Genomic DNA, 18,891 nt, shown 5'->3' with positions numbered 1-18,891 from the left:
TCACGTGATAAACACTCCCTCTCCATGTACATTCTTGTGTTACTATTGCAACAGCTGTGGCTCATACTAGTTAGAATTGCAGACATATGTAAAGCAATTATTTAAGTTCCCTTGTAATTTTTTTTCTTGGCAATACATAATACCCATGCCTAAAGAAGACTGGGAATTATACTTGAGCAGTCAACCAGATACATGCAGAAGCTGTTTTTCTCTCATGGAAGAGTGTATTAGCCATCTAGCTATGTTTCCATAGCTAAATGGCTATCCTTCCTGACCAGTATACGGACCAGCAGTTAATGGTGATTAAGTTTTCTTGTATTTGGAGTGGGACAGGTCAAAACGAGTTGGAGTTACATTTAAATAAGACGGAAAAGTTGTGGGGGAAGGAAAAGGGCCAGAAACCTATGTATCTCGGGTTAAAAATACTGATCTGCTTTAGGGAAATTGCAAATAGCTATCTACTTAAAATGTTATTTATCACCTTACACAAGGTTGGGGATATTCCAGTTGCTAAAACTCAGTGCATCAGTCATTTGTTTTTCTTGAAAGATTATTGGACACAGAAACTTCTTTCCTTCAAATTTCCAAATTATTGATTTCATAACCATGCACACCCTCCAGATATCTCTCCATTCTTCAGCCCCAAGGAAAGCAAGAGAACAATGGAAAATAAGGAATGAACTCCAACTTCTCATTGATAACATCTTAATTTTTTTCAAACTACCTATATTTTCCTTCTCATGTGAAAATTGAAACTACACAATAAAGAGATGGTTCACACTACTATCGATATTTAAATTTTGCATAATTCTTTTTAATATTGAGCACTGACTGACATATTTTTTGAAATGTAGTTTTCCTTCAATAGAACTTGGCAGTTCATAACCCTTAATTTACCAGATGTCTTCTAGTTTTTTGCTTGCAGCTCCCTGCAGTCTTGTGTAACATTCACAAACTTTTTTTGCAGAAGGTTGTAAGTGGATCAATTAACATCTAGCTAAGTAAATCCAGTTGTTAAAAGCTGTTATTATTGTAATCAGATGGGGGGGGTTCCCCTTTGGGTCATTCGGTACAAGGGCAAATTTAACACCATAGTAATAACATGTGGCTTATCAACCGAAGCAATGTAACCTGCTTCTAATTATGGATAAAAGGCAAGGTAAGGAAGTAATTCCACAGTTCACATATGTAAAATACAGAAACTTCAGAAATATTTAACTTTGAATATATTCTTTTCAAATCATCTCAATTGCTTGTCATTATAATTGTAACTTCTTTCTGCTGGAGCAATCACTTCCCTTGCAAAAGGAAATTATGTTCATTCATTGCTTCCATGATGATGCTCTCCAAATAATGTGTATAAAATTAGCCATGCTGTTTCCATAAACCTTTATCATAAAAAGTAATTTAAAACTTCCTTCACAAAATAGCTGCTTACTGAATGCATAACATACAACAATTACTTCACAAGTATCAGCCTCCCTGACTACTTTAAACCTACTTAGTAGCCAAGACCTTCACAGTAAATTCATATCCAGATTTGCATACCACTCAGGAATCAAACTTCATATTAATTTCACTGATCTTCTACAGAATTTCAGCTACAGTTTGCCAATTCGGCACAACTGCATTACTTCCAGATAATGGACATTTTTAATTTTCCAATTTTCACTGGTCTTTCACCAGTGCTTACAGCAGCAGTGTAAATCGAAAGGCAAAAAGGTGCATTTTAGCATTTCTAAAACTTAAAATCCAGTCTCGATATTACGCTCAATCCAGAAAACTCTAGGTGACAAAAGCTGAAGAGTAAATTTGGGCCACTCTGTTCCATAAGCATGATTGTTGTACTTCAGTTCCCACAGTTCAGGCTTTTGTGTTTTGTGGGTATGATCTTCTGAAGATGATTGAGGAACTCACTGCCATGTTTTATAGTTCTGTGGCTTTTCAGTGAAGGGCACACAGAGAAAGAATACACACTTGCTGTCTTCATAGCACATGAAGGCATGTTGTGTATCTGAAGTTTCACCTTTATGGAAGAAGTAGAGATATAGCCATGTTTTTAGCAAGCATGGTGCAACAGAACAAAATTCAGAGCCTGAAAGTTCAGGATGGCCAAACTTACTGCGAAAACAGAAGCAGCAGTGTGTAATACAGCTATGAGCAACCTGCTTAGCTTTCCTGGAAACAGAGAATGAAACAAACATTAGGGGTAAACCAAACTTAATCTACCTGAGTTGCATAACAGTACTATAGCTATAAGATCATCTAGAATTTCTCAGCTATTCACCTGATTTTTCCAGGAAAAAAATAATTTTGCATTGGTAATGTCAGCTTCAACCTTCTGCAACACTGTTGAAATATTTTGTGCAGACCTTTGATTATAAACCCCCTATACTTAAGATATGTCTAGCTCTGAATTGCATGCATAAGTTTGGATTTGTATCTCTTATCCTGCTACTTTATTCCTTCCCCATAAATTCAGTCCTTTCTTTGCATATTAGAGTAACTACAGCTTAGATGTTGAAACTTGTTCCAGTCCTGGGTATTCACCCCACTGTTAACTTAATGCTCCCCAACTTCCTCCTGTTCCTCTTCCCTCTTTCTCTTCAACTCACTCACTATCCAACAATGTTGCATACTCTGAGTAAGAAGGTCTGGAATGCAGCTAGTTTTCTGCTGGCTTTCTTATAACTCCTTCCTTCTCTCCTCCCCCCACAAATTTCATGATAGTTCCATACATTCTATAACTGTTTTGCCTGGAAACTGCCTTACTGTACACAAGGCTTACTTTTCCCCAGGGAATGCTCCCAGTAATTAGATCATATCCTTTCCTGCTCTGCTCTGTCCAGCGGAGGGCATTCTGCTCATATAGACAACACACAAATTTGGGGCTTATCCCCACACAACTTCTAAGAGGAGCAAATCGTGCCACATTAGTGGCACTCTCCATAGCACCAAGTTCCAGTGCCAGAACTGGGCCAAGTACCCTGACAGCTCTACCAAAAGCCTACAACTCTAGGCTGCAGGCCACTTGGACCTCGGAAAGGTTTGGGTTCAGAAAGGCCCCAAACAGGGATTTCCATGGAAGTACTTGCTTAGAAGCAGTAAACTCATTGTTTCTACAAACATCTTTCCTATGGAGTTGAAGAAAGGTGCATGGAGGTGTTCAAAAATAAAACCAAGTTTTTGGTTATAATTTGCAAAAAGGAATTTCCGGGCTTACGGCCAGTGCAGTAGCTATTAAGCACAAGTTTTATACGTTCAGTTGTAGTTAAAGACAACATCAATGCAAAAGACTGCTTGCTTGATCTCAGATCCTTTGTTATACACATTTAAAATTGGCCACTGGGCAGAACAGAGGAACACAAACCAGTCATGAAGGTTTTTTTTTTATAGCAGTTGGAATTAAAATTAAATATCTCAAGCACTGATCTCTCAAGAATTATATTTGCTAAAGTTTCACTTTTGTGAGTGTAGTTGCAGTATTACATTACTTATCTCCACCTTTTGCTGCAAGACCTTGTTTGTTTTCCTAGAACTCCATTTTCAGTGTTCAAACCACAGATAAATTGGGTGACAATTTTCTACTCTCCAATTCTTAGGATGGGTCCACTGATACAAATAGTAGGAGTCCTTAATCTGCATGCCTCTTAGCAAGTATATTGTGAATTCAACGGGAGCATAAACATATACCCAGGATAGTTTCATCAAAGCAGAGATCAATTTTGGGAAAAAAAACCCTGGTAGTACAATAATAAAGGTACAGAATTTGTGGCTTATTTTAATCTGCTATTCATTAGAAACTTTCTTAAAGCAAGAGGCATAGGAAAGGGCTAGTTTCCACTCTGAACATAACACTTCATGTAAAATATAGTAAGCACCAAACCTAATTACTCATTTACTATTAATTAGTATTTTACAGTTCTCCAAGTTATGTTCTAAGATCCCAGTTTAATTTAGAAGGTAATGTGTTACTGTTCCAGAATACGCATGGAAAAGTGCAGTCCGTCACTGTGCATATGTTACTATCTCTGTGCAAATCAGGTGTAAAATGTAAGATTAGAGGAACTGCCTAACCTTGAAGTCAACAATCGCAACACTCTGCCCTCTGATCTAGTACTTGAGGTAGCAGATGATAGCCAATATCATCCAACAAGATATTTAAAGCCTAATGAGGACAAGTACAAAGAGAAACCAACAAAAACAACTGGAATAAACTGGAGGACCTAGGAAATTAACTGAGTTCACGAAAATCTTTGTTAGCATTGCAGGTGGGACAAGATAATGCTGAGTCTATTGAGATCCACTTCACATTCATCTGTCTCCCCTACTTCACAGATAAAAGTGAAAGATATTTCATTCACATATTGTGAAGACAATTCTTACCTTTCTAGAGATAAGAAAATTAATAAAACCCTTTTAATAGCATGAAAGTTAGGAAATATCAAATTCTCTACTTGCCAGGAATATACAGCCATTTATTTTACACTTCATTGTGCTAATTGAGGGTTCCAATCACTTTAGTAAGTTCTAAACATACTTTATTAGTAGTACTAAACATTCTTACAGGTTTAAGTAGTAAAATGTCCACTGTCTCACAGTGGACAGCAGATTAGGCACATGAATAGCAGTTTAAGAGGCTCCTCACAGAAAGGACACTTCTACATTTCCTATATTCTCTTCACCTGTTTTTCAACTTATTTTAGCAATAAGAATTAAACATTTAGTGTGAGCGTCAGCTGCCTTTCTTATGGTATTTGTGATTGTTCACCATCTGATCTACCCATGTCATTACCTAACAAAAACAGGAAAAGGATCAATTCAGGTTGTGTGCTTAGACCATGCAATGATTAAGAAATAAGGATTTTCGGAGAGTAGAACATGAAAGAAGTTTCAGTAGGATTTCAAGAGCATAAAGTATCTGCAAATCCAAAGGATCAGATATAGAAATGAAACCCATTGTAGTGGCATGATCCGTAAAGAAAACAGTATAGTCTTCTAAACATAGAAGGAGAAGGAAGGGTAAGAAAGACAGAAGAAGAATTAGCAGTACTAATATTTTTTAACAATTTAATTATGTTTGATCTAATAGCATAATCTGTACAGATTATATTTTCATTTGGAAACTTATTTGTTTTCTGGTTGCTATGAATAATTCAAAACATATATATTAATTTTAGTGGGCAAATAAGGGTAAAAATATTTATCTCAGTATTTGAAGACTGGCTATTTGATATGAGTGCAAATATAACCTGTATAAAATAAATATATGCCTAAGAATTTTTGATTTGTTGTATCTGTATTCTAGAAATCCAGTATTTTTTAATAGATACCAAAATATTTTGCTGAGACAAAAGAACACATATTAAACTAGATTCTACTACCTAAAGAGGTATTTTAATATTAATTACTATTATGAAATTAATGGTATTAATCTTGTGAAATGCCTTTAATGTAGCAAGAGCATTTCATCTTCAGATATACTCTGTAGTGCCATGTATGCAGAACCCTTTGTGATTTCCATGTAATATGACTAACATTATACCACAATGTTCTTCCAGCCTTTACTGATCTGTAGCTCAAGCTAGAAGATGTTATCTCTGGATTCAACCACCTTCACCGTATTTTTCTTTCATAAAGTTCTCCAGTCACTTTTGGGATCAATGTAAACTTTTAACGAACACAACAGCCTCTGTCAGTTGTTGAGAAAACACCTATTTTTGTTTGCTTGACCCTGCTACCTGCTATTATGGTGTAATGCCTCCTAATTTTTGTACTGCAGGAGATAACAAACAGCCATTCCCTATTTTGTCCATGCCACTCAAATTTTCTTTACCCCATAGTGTCTCGGCAATATAAGTGTTCTAACAGAATCAGTCACTACGTTGATTCCATTGTATAAACTTGACTGTTTTCATTGCTAGAAGCTTTTGTTTAAAACACCAGACGATCACAGTGTTCCCATTTCAGTCCACACCACTGAAATACTCCATGGAAACACATAGAATAAGAGCAACTCTTACACTCTAATCCATGGAAACCAGAATTGAAATAAGAGGGTTGCAGTCTACATTTATGCAACAGTCTAACTATGAAAGATGGGAAATAATTGCTTAGTGTGATCTATGTAACCGTTTTATTGTAAAATAATCATGAGAGGCCTGAATGGCAAATATCCTTTAACACAAAGGTGCATTAGAGTCTTAAAGAGTCTCTTAGGGGACTGAGCAGTAGAGGGTAATAGACTACTGGCATGGCATGAGTGATATGCTCCACTAGATACATCCACTTTCATCAATGTCTATTATTTGATTGACTCTACTGTATTAAATGTAAGTGGACAGTAAAAAGGAAGAGTTCTCCAGTACAACATTAATAAATCATCCTAGTATGTATCATATTGTATTGTATTCTTTTTCAGACAGTGTCAACTGTAATCACATAACAGCTTCATGGCTATTCAACCTTTCATCCTCTAATACATTTGTCTTGGAATACTACCAATGTGGTACGGCTATTTCTATTTTAAGGTGGGGTTTTTTAACAACAAAAAAAATTGACTTCTGTAATTGAGTAATTCACTCGTGTCTAGCAAAAGTGCACACAAAGGTAGAGTCACTTCAGTCCCGTGTGTCTTATTACCAAGGCAAGCACTTTCTCTATATTACTAGCTAATACTAACTATCCACACTGAACACTTAAGCAGAATAGCATGTCAATTCTTCACCAATCCCTTCAATAGGACTGCGTGAATAAAATTCTTTCTTTCAGGGGCCACGTTCTTATTAAAAGAGGAGAGGAAAGGATGGGAAACAGTCTGTGGTTATTCACTCTACAGTTATTTACATAACAAGAGACCATTTATCCCATGGTACAACACTGTTCTGATGCTGAGCAAGTTAATAGCTAAATATTGTTACAAGAGCATTTCAAATTTAAATTAATTTATTTAAATGCTCAGCTATTTGACAGTTCAAGATTGGAGCAGAAGCATGAGCAGTTATAGGTGCATAAGCATTGTAGAGTAGGTAACATAGAACTTGTTTGTGCATGTACAGAAATATAAAGACCATGATTATCAGCAGTAAACTGCAAAGATGTGCAGTTCTTAAAAAAGCTTTTATTAACACTGTGGGATCACTTTCAGAGCTTTAATATAACTATTTGTTTGGCATAAGCAACAGTACAGAAGTGCAGAGTTGAAATACAAGAAAAGATGAAGAAAGAGCTAACACAAAATTGTACTGGAATTTGAAGTTACACTTAAACGGAAAGGTCCTTATCTATCCTCATGTTCCCACCGAAGTTTACTCAAGTGCTAGTCAGTGCACTTACTACAAAAAGGAGGTAATATAATACAATGCAGTAACCATTAAATTTTTGGGGGCTTAGAACCATAGCATATAGGACAAGCTCACTGAAATTTAACATTCAATCAAGTGCAACAAGACTCACAGAGGTTCATTGCCCTCCTCTAATTCTAAATCGGCATGATTCAATTTATCTTTTCTTACAGAGACACTGATGCTTATTATGCATAACCATTATAATTTCCAACACCTCTCCAGCTGGGCATGTTAAGGGTATGCAGAAGAAGTTAACACATTTCAGTAGTACTTCTGTGAAATGATTAAGTGATCTTTCATTCATCCTGTCAAGAAACATGCTGCCATTTTTGATGCTAACATTTCCAAGTTTATTTTTGGAGAGAAAAAGGGGAGAAAAGCCCCAGTTTATATCTGTTACAGCAACGAACTTTCTCAAATACACTACCAAGCAGCTCCTCCAAACACCCATTTTTAGGTACAACAATGTAGTTCACTGTAATGCAGTCAGTTCTCTCCACTGTATCACTGATACCAGTCTTCATCAGAGACAATTACTCAGGACAATCCTTAAGGGCAACATACGGCCTAAAATACCACTAGCTAGAAAGCTAGTCATCACTACTCCTTTATTCCAACACATATGTTCCATTATTTCAGATATAAACACAGATACTTTCTCAGTTCCTAAGAGCTGCTCACAGATTACTCTGAAAGAATTACTTGTGAGTTCTAGACCTGTTATACCTGAGAAACCGCAGAAAGTACAGAACAGACTTTCACAACACTCTGCAGCAGCAACACATACCAGCTATCTCAGACACGGGGGCTGATTTAGGAGCTAGACAAACAAAAAAATGCAAACTAGATCACACACTGTCCTAAATGATGCAGGAACAGATGACTCATTCCTTAGCAAGCAAAACATAAAATAAGTAGACCGTCAGAACTCCATTCCATTGGTTCCAGCTCCTTAAGGACCAAAAAAACCCCAAATTTCCATGTCGTCTTTTGTGCAATGGAACACAAGGCAAATGTCTCCCCAAAACATATGCAGGATTATTTCAGAGACTGCTTTTTGCAACATATGTACAATCCTTTATGATGTATTTTTCTCACACAGCAACTTTGCCTTGTAGACATTTGAAGTAACATATTACACAAAATTCCATTTCTGTTTCCAGCTGCCAGTATGATGACATATACTTTTTACTATATTTCCAAATGTATTTTGGTGACCAAAGAAACAGCTAGGCACTTGTACTGCTGAAGGCCACTCAAAAACCTTACCAGATGCTTAACTATTAGTAAAAATTAACAGATAATAAGCACCTAATTTGCTTGAACATCATGTAGATTTTTTTTTTAGGACAGCCTTTTTTCCTCTTTAGCCACATAAATGCTTTGAAAAGCTGGCCCAGTGTCATGTAGCACTTCACACTCCAGCTTGTATAACTTCAGGAACATCTAGTTGCCTTCCCAGTTACATATTCCCCTAAAGTGAATGGTTTTCAGTACAAAAAAACCCCAACTATCAGTTCAGAATAACATTGTTCTTCTTTTAAGTCCCCCCTGAAAAATGAAAATTTAAAAAGCCCCATCATAACAAAATCATCAATAGCAAAATAAATACAGCTTTCAATAACAGAGCTGAACAAAGGTTCACTACAGTTCATCTCTGAAACATAAAACCACAAGACACTGGATCATGTGCGTAAAGACAGGATGGCAGACTTATCTTGCCTGGTAATGCCTCCTCCTAAAAATGTCTGTATAAGCCAAGAGAAAAAATAAAGGTAATAGGTATATACAGAAAACGGCACTTATCATAAGAGCGATTTCTTTGTGAAGTAAAGCTCCTCCGGATTGCTACAACTTTTTTTTTTGGATCACATTATTGTGTGCCATGTGCATTCCATAGAACAAAAACCCACCAACCAAACAAAAAAACCCACACAACCAAGTGTTGTGATACAGCTTGGGCAAAGCAAGATGATTTCCCTTTCTTCATATTCCTTTCCTTTCTCAAGCAAGTGCTCCTTATCTTTAGATGATGGAGCCTTGTAAAGCTGTATCATGGGTCATTTTGGTGCTTATTTGCTGATAATTTGATCTCTTCGCAATGAAAGTATTTGCTGAAATAACACTTTTTTCATTCTCTTTTTTCCTTGAAAGGTTAGCAAAACTACCTATAATTCCACCAAGGATTTCAAAAGTAGGTATCTCCCTGTTTAAGATTAATGCAAATATTTTTATTTGTTGCAATTAGATATCTAACCTCAATCTACTGTCTGCATTACAAATGTGCTTGAATGGGATTCTGCAAGGTACTGAGATCTCTACCTTGATACAAAAACTATTAAAACACAATACTATCTACTAACAGAAACCAAAAAGTTATGTTGATATGCTGGCTAGATAAAAGGCAGATTACTCAGCAGCCTGCATGGTGAGACACTAATGAATAAATGTATTAATGGAGGGAAGATGAACAGTTTTGGGCTGCTTTTGATAAATCTGAACTTCCAAAGTATCCCATTAGAGACTCAGTATAATGAGTGTTCATTTAATTTAATAGGCATTATATAAAAGGTTATAATAATCATATGATGTCTTTGAAACTTCAAATATCTCTGATTGCCACGCAGTAATATAACCTTTACACACAAGTGAAGGATACGTTGTTGAACAGAGATAGCAAATCAGCCCACAAAAGCAATGAGCATGTTCTAATGAATGGCAAGCATAAAGCAGTTTCACAACTGGCCATTAGCAGGGCTCATATACCTTCCAACTATGTTGTACTTTGCTACTGTCAGTGTTACAACATGTTTCTATTTGAATCCTTAGGACTACAGGCTGAAGATGTAGCTGTATTAGACACATTAGACTTTTTTCTACCTTTAAATGCCCGTTATTTTCAAAAAGTTCATCTTGCAACTGGCTTTTACTAGCAACAAAGGCAATGATAAACATCATTCTAACAGATACATAGCCTATTACAAAGACTTCTGCTTATGTTTGGCAAGTTAGAAAAACCTACCCAGATATCTATATTTTTGAAACTAAGATATTTCTCTTCTCCACAGAACTTTTTTTCCCCACTGTCATGAAGGGACAGTCCTCACAGGGAGTCTAATAGTACTGAAGAAATACTTCCCAGCTCAAGCTCTTTTTTTTTATTGTTACTATCACAGGGGCCAAAGCTGACACTTCACTTGCACTGCTTTCACACACCTGACAGTCATGAAAAGGAGCTACTTGTTTCCATATTGGTTTTTCCTCTGGTCAAACCTCGGCTCATCTGCAAATTCCAATACAACCAAAGTGACGCCAAGCAACTAATAACTATAACTTCAAATACACTCTGAAAGGGGCAAGTGAAAAAAAAAATCTCTAGAGACCAGAGTGGATACTTTCATTTTGCACTAAGTGGCTGTTTTGCCTTATTCATCCAGCTTATCTAAGTTCTTCTTGGCAACATTCTAGGCAACTGGTTATACTAATTATATAGTGGATTACAGATAAAAATATACTTTTACATCCATGCTTAAGGATTCTTTCCTTCCTTCCAGATTAAACACAATTAGTATATGAAAAAACTCACTGGTAGACTTCTCACCATTTCCAGGAAGCTTTTGAATGAAATTTGGAAAAGTAACTTTCAAATGGTCTCTTAGCTTGCTTTTCTCATATAAACTACAGAAACGTATCATCATGATCATGACTCTGAATTTCTAGGGAATTCTTTCCTGATCTGAGATTATATTTAGGCCTGTTTTTCACTTTGGATTTTTCTCCTAGAGAGGGACTTTTTACAAGGGCATGTAGTGATAGGACAAGGGATAATGGCTTTAAACTGAAAGAGAGTAGATTTAGATTAGATGTAAGGAAGAAGTTCTTCCCTGTGAGGTTAGTGAGGTGCTGGAACAGGTTGCCCGGAGAGGCTGTGAATGTTCCATCCCTGGAAGTGTCCAAGGCCGGGTTGGATGGGGCTTTGAGCAACCTGGTATAGTGGAAGGTGTTCCTGCCCATGGCAGGGGAGTTGGAACTAGATGATTTTTAAGGTCCCTTTCAACCCAGACCATTCTATGAGTCTATGATCATCTAGTTCAATTCTTTTTTGCTTTTCTTTTACTATTCTAGTGAAAGACAGTCTGCCATGCTGTTATAATTTTTTATGTATGTACATGTATACCTATAATTTATATCTAGCTACATCTATAAATTTTCTTTTGTGTATTCTATATTAAATGTACTTGCTACCTTTTATTGAAAACTGAAATTTCCATATTTTTCAATTGCCTAGTCAATTCAGACATCCAGTGGCAACATCAATAAATCAGATATAAAAGATCCTTCCCCTGCTTTGCATGCATGTGCATCCAGTTCTTAAAACATATCCTGTCAGATATCTAGGAGAAATCTTAACTTCAGCAGTGTGTCCTGAGATATATTGCTTGCCCCACCACCAATGATTCCTAAAGAGACTGATTATATACATGCTTAAAGAACCATCTTGCAGTGTCAAGTATGTTGCATTTGCATTTTAGTAGCACAGAGTATACCAATTCATTTAACTACATCAGACAATATTTAGCTTTCTCAAATTACTTTTTTTAAAGATGATTATAAATTTCCATCTTAAATGCTCTTTCTATCAAATAACTGCCAACTTAAAGCCAGAAATTCACCACAAGGACAGACATCTAAACCCCATGGTTACTACCACAAGTTATTTTCTGATAAGTTGCAGGATGCATTGGAAAATTAAACACTGGCTTCGTTTCTCAAATAGACTATGGTGGAATGAAACCAGAGCCTTTTCCACAGCAGGAGTGCTTTTGTGGAGCTGGAGATGCAGGCAGAGAAGAATAACATTACAACACTGTGAGAGGAATAAATTTGTGGGATTTACAACACAGAGCATCCCTTAATCAACAAGAAATAGAGACTTATGCTTATGTTCTAAGAGTTATGCAACAACACATGATGATAGCATTCAGTTACCTAAAAGATTTTGCTTCCGTGTTACTGAGCTAGTAATTTTTTCGAGCTGAAGTAATAAAACTGGTTTATGGCAAAAAGAAAGCATTCAGAAAACAGATACACTTACCTATCTAGGAATTTTCCTAGGACTAGGATAACAATTCTGTAACTGCTCTACACTGGTAGCAAAATAGTGAAAGAAAACAGCCAGAATTTTATTGTGGGTTTCTATCAATATATCTGGTACTAATTTACAGTCCTTCTGTGATAGTGGCTTTCGGTCCTTAGGGCCATCAAAATAATGGTTTTAATCTTTTTCTAAATGCTTACAGTGAATTCAAAATTGTGCACTAATTGCAACAACTGATATGACTTTTTCTGTTAATCTGCATTCTAGAACTTTGAGCAAAATCTTTCTATTATGAAATTATACCATTTATAAGGTATGTGAAAACTTGAGGTCTAAGCTATTTGAAAGTAACCTTATAAATAATTCTTCTCCACATGAGGCAAAAAAGGGCTATTTCTGTTTGACGAAATTGATAGTTTAAAATGTTATTCTAATGGATGAGGCCCCACACTAAAATGACATTTCAGCTTTTGTGGTCAGGCATGAACATACATATTGTCTAACCTAAATTGTGCTTGTCATAGAAGCATCAAAGAAAAAACTCACACTGCTTTCTATAGATTCTTTTAATTCAAAAACTACCAATCAATATTGCAGTTCAATGTCTGAGTAATGCCACCTTTATCTGATGAAGATAAGAAGTGGCAGTTGCAATTACAAAAGTTAGCCACAGAACAAATACAGTTAAGTTATAGATTAAAGTTAGAGATATTAATTCGTAGCTCATGCAGGGAATTCAGCTCCTGCAAAAAAATATCTTTGAAGGAAAAACTTAGGCAGCCTTAATGGCAATGACAAAGCACTTAGGGTTCAGATTTTCAATGTACATTAAAGTTAGCCCAGGAGGAAGCATGCTTTAGTGGATAACATAAAGGGTTATACTCACTAATTTGCTCTAACAAGTGGGTTATTTCATTACCTTGGCCAAATCATGTTGCTCCCTAAGTTTTTCTGATTTTACAAAGGCTCATGATTTTTACCTTCTTCTTTGAAGCCTGTGGATAAAGAGCTCAAGAGAATTAAGGAATAAATAAATTCAGTGTTCCCCATTTATTTTGAAAATCAAGGTCAACTTTATCCATTCGCTATTATTTTTCTACAGCATAATTTTTCGTAATGCAAACCACTTCAAGAAAAATGAGCTCTCAAGTTAGTAGGATCCACTGGATGTAACAGGATCACTGGTGACATTATGAAGCCTCTAAGAACTAAGCCAAAGTCCTTAGAGAGGAGGAAGGCTTCTAATTAATAAAGTGTGTAACAGCTACAGCCAACTCCATCAGCAAAAACAGATGGAGTAAGAGAGATAAGAAATGACTGAAGACAAACAGTCATTAATAAAAAAAAAAATCCAGTGGCAGAAAGCCAATTATTTTATTTCTAAAAGAATGTTTAAAAACATATTTTTGTGCATCTTTTTTTCAAATTGAAGGTAAACATTAAATGTGCCAAACTGGCATAATTGTGAGCTATGTGTACGTCCTCACACTACCACAGTATTTGCAATTTGTGGCTACTCTTCTGTCAATAAGATGTCAGACATGTTCCTCTACCAAGATGTGAATGAAGGAATTCTCCCTTCGCTTAAATATCAACAAAAAGGTTGTTCCTGCATGTTTTGGCATGGTCAGCTAAGAACTGACATTAAATAAGTGTTTAGCCAACAACCAGATGTACAACAACTGGTCAAACTTCCATTCCTTCTTTGTAAGGTCCAGAACTTAACAAGCAAGCAACCTTAAGACTAAGAAGTCAAAAATCTAAATACCTCCAAGACACTGAGGTAGGCTTTATTATACTTAGTTGTATCTGAACTGGCAAGAAAGCTTATGAGGTACGGATATCCAAGGTAGTTTAGTGTCATTTGATGTTGGCGGAGAGCAACCATTAACAGCTGGGCAAATACTATTTGCTGAGCCCATTTTGCTGTCCACGTCTCTCCTGCTGCTCCTGTCACTTAGGAAACTCTCTGTCCAGTAGCTGATGACTGTCTTTACCCAGCTGAATCCCCAAGGCCTGCAAGCCATCTTACACACTGACAAGAACCGGATTGCCTCCTGCCAACTTACTTTTAGCTGTCATAATATGACTACTCCTGTTTGCGCTGAACAGAGCCCCGAGCCTTGTGAGATAACAGCTCTGACAGTTTTTGCAGTAGCAGCCATCACTGAATACATTTCAAGTGATTAATTTTCTTAAACTTAAAAATAAACCTAGTGAGTGCATATGTCCTAACAAGTTAAAAATAATAATAGGTGTCTGTAACCATGCTGCTTGTGTCTGAATCCTTCAGAGGAATTCAGTTGCTAAGATCACCTTAAGCAGCTTGCCATATTTCTATGTGTTAAACAACAACCAAATAACTATAAGCAAAATCCCAGCTGTCAAGTATAAGGAGTGTAGGGGGAGTACAAGGCATTTTTTCTCCTGTGTTATATATGCATATTAGATAATTTAAAAGGAAAATGAAATGAGGCAAGGACAGAGTAGGAAGCCTGCTGCCGTCTCTTCAAAATACCATGCAGAAAGATTTAAAGAAAAAATTCTGTTTGACCAGTAGCTCTGTTCTTCATATAGTGCTCCTGACTGCTTTACAGCATAATCTTTCCCAAGGAGAGTGCACCACCAGCTCTTTCAGATAGCAAGAATGCTGAACTTCGTTCAGCTTCCCATATAGGATTTCTGTTCTGGCCAGGTCTCACATAAAGTGAGAGGAATTGAAGGCAAGTGTTAGAAGTAGCATACATGACTGCTGAGTCACTCCACAGAAAGAGCACTTGGGCCTCACTTTTCTATCTTGTCAGTCTAGGCTCTATTTATGAGATATTTTGTTTCAAACTGCCACTAATCAATATTAATTTCTAGGACAGAGACAAGAAAAGCCATCTTTGTTTCTTCACACACAAGTAACGACTGAAAAAGTTACTTGGGCTTTTCACAAAGGTCTTCTGATTTTTTCATGACTGCTTTATTTCCAAGGTCTTACTACTAAGCCATAAAACTTATCCCTCGGTTGAAACCTGACACACAAGATAGGAGCTGAGAGCTTTTTTTGTTTTACCACACATATTGGAAAACCTGATGAAGACACCTCCCTTCCCCCATTCCCAGGGTTCAATACATGCTATACATGGCAGCCCTAGTGATTTTACTGGTGGTGTTGCAAGGAAAGGATGCTGAGAACAAAATAATCATGAACATTCAGAGCGGGCACCTTATCTTCATTTCCCCAAACTTACACTCATGGCATAGGAAGGAAATATGTTTTTTGAGAGTTTGTCTTTATGTATACACTATATAAACAATAAACACAGAGCAAATAATTTCTAAGCTTTGAAGTCAAAGTTTTAAAGCCAAAATGTGATGAGAGGCAGGTCACTATACTAGCAAGGCACAGACCCAAAAGAACGGTAAAGATACAGAGGGTCAGTGATCTGCAGACTTACAATTACCGACATAAGGCTTAAAAAAAGTGTTAACAGCATCTGTACTGTCTCTTGGCTCCATATGATTTAGGCAGGCATTTGAATGTGCTAGAGGCTTTACAGCCTAGAAAGATACTGATTTGAAAACAGAACATTCTCTTTGTGGACCTTAAAACAGCATTCTTTAAAAGCTCATGAGGCATTACAAGACTCTGTCAATTCAATATTTCACATTTTATTAATTCCCTACTTAATCAGTTCTTTGATTTGTTAAATTTAGTGTCTTTAAAACTTCTAGTTGCATATTTACCTGAAAAGGCTCAAAAGAACTATTTCAGGCTGATGGATAAACATGTGCTAAGAGAATTCCTAATATGGACTTTAAATAATGCACACACTGAAAAACAATTATTTAAACAAATAATAACGCATGAGCAAAAACAAAGCATCATTGTGAAAACGTGTACAATTATATGGGTATGTTATTAATTATGGTCTTATATGTAAACAATGTTCTCATCTCATAATTAATTTTCTCTGAATGTGCCTAGCTCTGCATATCTACAGGAATAGAATCATCTATTTATTAGTTCTTAATGGAAATTAATCATTGATCATCACATGATACAGTTTCAGTTACTTCCTCATCTTACCAAAATGACTGTTATATAGGAAGCAAACCTACTTCAGAACTAAAATCGGTGAGCACATTAAAAAAAACCTCTCACCATGAGCTTCTAGCATATGCTCTGATTTTTAAATGTGATTGTATACAGTCAGTCTAGTCCATTCCTCATAAATCCACCACTAGGCATTTGGAAATATAAGGTAAAACACTGACTACTTGCTAACAATTTTGGACATCAACCCTTTAGTATACTGAAGGAGAGAATAAATTCCAGTTGCATGCATGTGCACAAGGGAACTGCTGTTGCTTACACAGCTGATTTTGAGTAGTTGATTTGGAAATTACAACCTTTCTTTTTCTTGTTTTTATAGACTCTTTTAGTATACACATAAAATGTATAAATAATAATGTTGTCATTGTTTAACCTCAGCCAGCAACTAAGCACCACGCAGCCGCTCACTCACTCCCCCCATCCAGTGGGATGGGGAGAAAATTGGGAAAAAAAGAAGTAAAACGCCTGGGTTGAGATAAGAATGGTTTAATAGAACAGAAAAGAAGAAACTAATAATGATAATGATAACACTAATAAAATGAAAACAGTAGTAATAAAAGGATTGGAATGTACAAATGATGCGCAGGGCAATTGCTCACCACCCGCCGACCGACACCCCGCCAGTCCCCGAGCGGCGATTCCCCACCCCCACTTCCCAGTTCCTATACTAGATGGGTATGGAATACCCCGTTGGCCAGTTTGGGTCAGCTTTCCTGGCTGTGTCCTGTGCCAACTTCTTGTGTCCCTCCAGCTTTCTCGCTGGCTGGACATGAGAAGCTGAAAAATCCTTGACTTTAGTCTAAACACTACTTAGCAACAACTGAAAACATCCGTGTTATCAACATTCTTCGCATACTGAACTCAAAAAATAGCACTGTACCAGCTTAGGAAGACAGTTAACTCTATGTCAACTGAAACTAGGACAAATGTATTTATTAATGTTGATGCAATGTGGAGGCTAAGAAAGAAAGTACACAAATGTATGTAAACATCAAACATGTTGCCTAAATATTACATAATATCACTACAGAACAATGTTTTAAGCAGAAAGATTTTTTTCAAATTTCACTTTCAACATAACATCACTCATAATGTTTCATCTAGAAATTCTTATAATGAAAGCAATAACAAGTAGAAGTGTTCAGGCCAATAAATTATGCTTGAAAAGGAACTTATATTTTAGAAAGGCAGTCTCCGCCTAATTAAGGATTTCAAACAGTGATTACCAATTATCATGGGAAAACTAGTCTATACAGAAACTCTACTACTCAGTTAAGAATGCATTCATACAGGAATTCACCTAACTTCAACTTTCAGTCACTGCCGTTCCTTGAGCCTTTCTCCGATGCCTATTGAAAAACCCTCTTTGTATGTCCTGCAAGTATAGATCAAGATACATCTTTTCCTTTTCTTAAATTAGCTCTTAGTTATCACACAAAGTCATTTTAAGAACTTAGCTCCCAGAAACTCTCATCTATTATTTAGTTTTTTCTTTTTTAATCCCTGTATAATTTTTTAGCATTTGTCGAACTTTACATTTAATTTTAACAAAGTGAAAGCATACAAGAAAACATTGGAAAATCAGTAACAGTTCGATTTACTTATTTCTGAGTTGGCATTCTAGACGTTAATATTTTTCGAGTAAAATTTTTAGTAATATTCCCATTTAAATAAAGAGAGAAAGAAAAGGAAGGAGTTTTGGAATCCTGATAACTTCAAAATTTGTAACACAAACTGCTGTGTTTCAGAGTAATTAAAAAAATCATTTTTAAGGTAGGTTTCATACTAATTATGATTGATTTCTATTTACTTTACATTTGCTAAACTTACCGTTAAATTAAAACAAAAGAAAAAGGAAGTGCAGTTGGTGTAAGTGCAGCTATTGGTATATAGATATTTTGAAAATCAAAGGAAAACAAAAACATTTTCAACAGAAATATTCCTTTTTCTGCCCTGCTTTGGATTTGTTGCACATTCAAGACTTCCATCAATTTTAAATTGGAGTTCTGGATGTGTCAGCTCTGTAAGACTTGTTCTTCATAGCGAAATGTGACACACAGATAGGAACTGAAAAAGAAAATTCACCTTGGAAACTTTAACTCGGTTGTACAATTTGCCACTATGTTCAATATATTTCAAAGGTAACCCATAATAGCTAGTAGTTCTTTACAAAGGTCACTGTAAAGTCATATCCTGTGTTACCACATATTTCAGAAAGTGTTCCTTGTCTGCCAGCTGTTAACTGAACTTTGTTAATGAAGGCAAAGTTTTCTAGGGTTATCTCACTGACCCTTAAACTTTATTATCTAGAAAACCATAAACCTTATAAAAAAAAATATGAC

Source organism: Accipiter gentilis, chromosome 6, assembly GCF_929443795.1.
Source record: "Accipiter gentilis chromosome 6, bAccGen1.1, whole genome shotgun sequence".
In the NCBI taxonomy this organism is placed as follows: Eukaryota; Metazoa; Chordata; class Aves; order Accipitriformes; family Accipitridae; genus Astur; species Astur gentilis.
This window is presented reverse-complemented; position numbering follows the sequence as displayed.